Source organism: Meles meles, chromosome 7 (genome assembly GCF_922984935.1).
Source record: "Meles meles chromosome 7, mMelMel3.1 paternal haplotype, whole genome shotgun sequence".
Classification (NCBI taxonomy): Eukaryota; Metazoa; Chordata; class Mammalia; order Carnivora; family Mustelidae; genus Meles; species Meles meles.
In genome coordinates this window covers 102,791,237-102,795,479 of record NC_060072.1, presented here as the reverse complement: position 1 = coordinate 102,795,479, position 4,243 = coordinate 102,791,237, and the positions used below count along the sequence as shown (strand labels likewise).

Below are 4,243 nucleotides of genomic sequence, written 5' to 3'. Positions count from 1 at the left end.
AATATTTACTCTTATTATGTACCAGAACTCTATTAAGATCTTTTCTAGTCCAGTCTGTTTTGTTTTTTTAGTGCACAACTTGAAAAACAGTGGTGGAGAAAAATGGGGGAGTGGGCCAGGAGAGGCAGCAGGGCAGCCAGGTGGAGGGAAAGGCCCGTGTGAGGTTAATGGAGGTACATTTCACGTGGAGGGGGTCCCGGCTGTACATTTTCATGTGGTCACGTTCCTCTGCAAGGGGCAGGCGTGGAGCAGGCACAGAATTAGTTAAACTGGGATTGGGGTTTTCCAGGCACCGGTGATGAAGGATGAAGCAAGGGCATTACTATGATGTCCAAGCAAGGAATCCAGCCCAGGTATGGCTGTAAAATGAGGTCACGAGGGAGAGTGAGAGGAGGAGAAAAACTGGTCAGAGCAGTGGATAGGAGGCCTGGTGGGACTGCAGAAGTGAGGATGTCAATGGGGGGTGGGGGGCGGGCAAGGGAGATCAGGGAGACGGAGGTAGAGAAACAGGCTGCGGTGGTAGGGAAGTGGGTTCCTGAAACTAAGGTTAAGGTAGGAAAGTCATTTTTGGTCAACAAAGGGGCCAAAATGACCACGGGAATGAGGACTGAGGTAAAGAAAAGGACAAGATCCCAGGAGAAGAGGAGGTTGAGGTACCAAGAGCATGGGGTGTTGAAAGAATCATTTATCTGGATACTGAAAAGACCAAAAATTGTTATGGGAATCTCAAGAAGACAATGGCAGTGAGCCAGGAGCTAAAAATATTAAAGAAATGAGGAGGGACAGAAGTCAATGTTGGAGCAGGCTGGGATTGTAGAACAGTCTGACGGCAAGGATTTCAAAGCTGGAGTTTTTGGAAAGTGGAGGGAGAATGGTGATGAGGGGCCATTAGGCCTCTCCTGCCCCTCCAGGCCCCTTGGTACGAGGGCATGGGGGGCTGGTGAATGAGAAAGGCAGAGAAGTGGGGTCCTCACATAAAAGCCAGCTTTCCAGTGAGCAAAAAAGTAAAAAGAATATTCAGAGAAGTGGAGGGTCTATGAATTTTGCAGATGACAGATCCTTAGTTCCAAGAGCACAGCGAGGTTTTTCCAAGTGGGAAGGGGTGAGAAGTAGGCCTGGTTAGCAGATATACAGAACCATATGACCATGAGCATCTAGATCAGGGGGTCCAGAAAGAAAACTGAAGAGATCAAATTTAATTTAATTTAATTCAAATATGCTACATTTATGTGAATGCCATGTAAATTCTCTGTATGATAGAGAAAACTGCTTTGATTCTGTTTTCTGTTAGAAGATGTCAGCATAGTTGACTGTTCCATTCTTTACCACCTATGGCCGCTCATTCTCTTTTAAACAGATTTTTCTCTTTATTTAATATTCTTAGTTTTTTACTCAGAAATGAACGCAAGAAATTTAACAATCTAGTTGAATTTCACAGAGGAAAAACTTTTCATTTAACATTAACTCAAAAACCAAATGATTTGTATTTTCTATTAGAAAGTTGTTAATCAAACACAAATAAATACCAAACAAAAAAGGTTGAAGTTCGGCACCAGTTAATGTACTTCAAAGAAAATCTAAACTTACCCCAGAGCTCTAGCAGAACCACCTAGTGCAAGGCTATGGACACATTCATCAAAAAAATTTTTGAAGGCGTCTGTCATACACAAAACGCAGCATGGGCTCCACCCACTGGACACTTTGTGTTACTGCAATGTCACCCTACAACATGGAAAAGTTTACATTCATTCAATATTATTATGTATTGGGAAATATAATTTGTTGTCTTCTATGTGCCAGGTACTCTTCTAGACCCTTGAGATGCAATAGTAAATACAAAAGACAAAAATCTCTGCCTTCGTGAAGACTATTATGTGTATAAACATTTCTTATTTTGTCCACCACAAAAAGCTACGGGCCAAATCTGTTTAATGGATACCCTGGATAAGGCTGAACCCTAAGACTTTAATAACTTGATGAATAAAAGCCAAAACAGCCTTTTAATTAGAAGTTTCCATTTTATTTATTTTTTCAGTGTAACAAAAAAAAATCTGCATACATAAATATGAATATACGGGAAGAAATGCAATTTTAATGCTTTTGTGAGATATATATATATATATATATATTAACCCTTCTTTAGAGGTTCTCAACAAGTAGTCTCAATAAATGTACTTTGACCAGTAATGAAAAAAAAAAAAAAAAAGAAGTTTCCAAAAGTTTTTGTTGTCGGAAATAGAAACATTAATTCACCTCTAAGACAAAATGTTCTCTACAGTTACAAAAACACATATTCTGTGTTATCTACCATCCTATTGCATTTTTTTTACAGTTTTATGAACTGACTACACAGTCACCATTTTAAAATTTTAGTTATTTTATCTCTGCGAAGATGGTATCCTGCTGTATGTGATGGGGGTAGGATTCTTTTTCTCATTTCATATTACATTGCTAAAATTATCTATGGTCCAGATGTACCACAGTTCATTCACCCACTCTTCTGCTGAACATTTAGGTTTTCAGGTTTTTTTCTACTGTAAATAGTAGTGCCACGAGCATGCCATGCATGTTCCTGGATGAATGCGTAGTAATTTTCTTAGCTACATACCTACAGTGGAATTGCAGGGCCATGGGGTATGTAAGTGTTCAACATTTGAAGACAATATCAAGTTCTTGCTTGGAGTGACAGCGATAAATTACATTCCCTCCAGAAATTTACAATGGATCATTTGAAACTAAACCCTTGATAGTTCCAGACTTTTATTTTGCAATATTATACAAAATGGTCCCTTACTGTGGTCTTGATCAGCACCAAGAATGATGCCAGATCAGTATGTCATCATGGCTTTATTGGCCGCATAAATATGCTTTTTTTCCCACTGGTATTTTTAATAGTACATTACCCATACACAATTAACAAATGGGAGAAAATCACAAGCTTCTTAACTCCTCGCTTTTATGCTTTTCTTCCTTGCTGTGTCAAACGGGTTCACTGTTCGCGTATCTCAGCAGCTACATCAACAGTGAATGGTTACAAAGAATCTGGTTTCACACACACACAAAAAGGGGAAACCAGAGCCACACAAAGTCACCATTGTTTGCTAAATGCCATTTACTCTGCAATCAAGGCTCAGGACCACGGGGACACGGGTGCAGGCGGCCAAGCTCTGAGTGGCTGCCGATTCCTAGCCAGACTGCATGAGGGCAGTGGCCAGGCTTCTGTGCACAAGAACTGCCCATTTTGCTGAAAGCGAGCCGGCTGAGAATGATTACAAACGGTCGGTTTCTCTAATTCATTATCAGAGATTTCAGGCTTAATCTTTAAGAACGGGCGGGGCCTTCCCTTGGTCAGCCACGTCCTTGGCCCGTGGTTCCTCAACAGTCCCAAGACCAAACTCAAAGCTGAAGGTTCCTGCTCCTGTGGATCCGGTCGTCATTCCCCCACAGGTTCCTCAGAGGCACTGAAACAACTTGCCATCATTTCATCTTTAGCAAGTGGGTGTGTTGTGACTTTGCTTCCCAACACCTATTTCAGGAGCCTGAAGAGCAGGACCTGCCCAGAGAGCGGCTACGAGGCCCTTCCTATACTCTCATTCCTTCAGTGTCCCTTTCACAGCAGCAGACTCAGGTAAGCTCTGTGCAGGTCACCTCCTGACAGAACCACGATGTCGTAAGGTCCCTCTTTTTGGCATCTTCCAGATGGGCATCAGGACAAATGACAACATCTGGGCTGTACTGTACTGGGTCTTTGCCAGCCAGACCCGCTGTGGCGATTTGAACTCCAGCTCGCCTCCTGACATCTACAGTGATGACTATCTCCATCCTCTCTGCTCCTTTGGCCAAGAAGGCCAGAGATCTTTTCCAGGCCATTTTTATGTTGTATTTTTTAATTTTTAAAAAAGATTTTACTTATTTACCTAAGAGAGAGAAAAATAAGATTTTACTTATTTACCTAAGAATTTGCCCCAATTCATATTACTGCAAGAATATGGTGGGGGGGAGTGACTCCACACCGAGCAGGGAACCCAGAGTGGGACTCAATCCCAAGACTTCAGGATCAAGACCTGAGGAGAAGGCAGATGCCTAACCCACCCAGGCGCCCCTGTTGCCTACTTGTGATCTCTGTCAAATAAAAATTTTTTTTAAATCTTAAAAAAAAAAAAAGACTGCTCCTCAGCTTTCTGCCCCCACACATGGCACTTTGGCCCCTTTGCGTAGGGGAGGACTCAACCACCACCTGACT

General features: G+C 42.0%; 1 pseudogene; it reads right to left on the bottom strand.

Moving 5' to 3' along the window:
- Positions 1–3,106: 3,106 nt before the first annotated feature.
- Positions 3,107–3,870, bottom strand: LOC123947367 (annotated as a pseudogene).
- Positions 3,871–4,243: the final 373 nt, after the last annotated feature.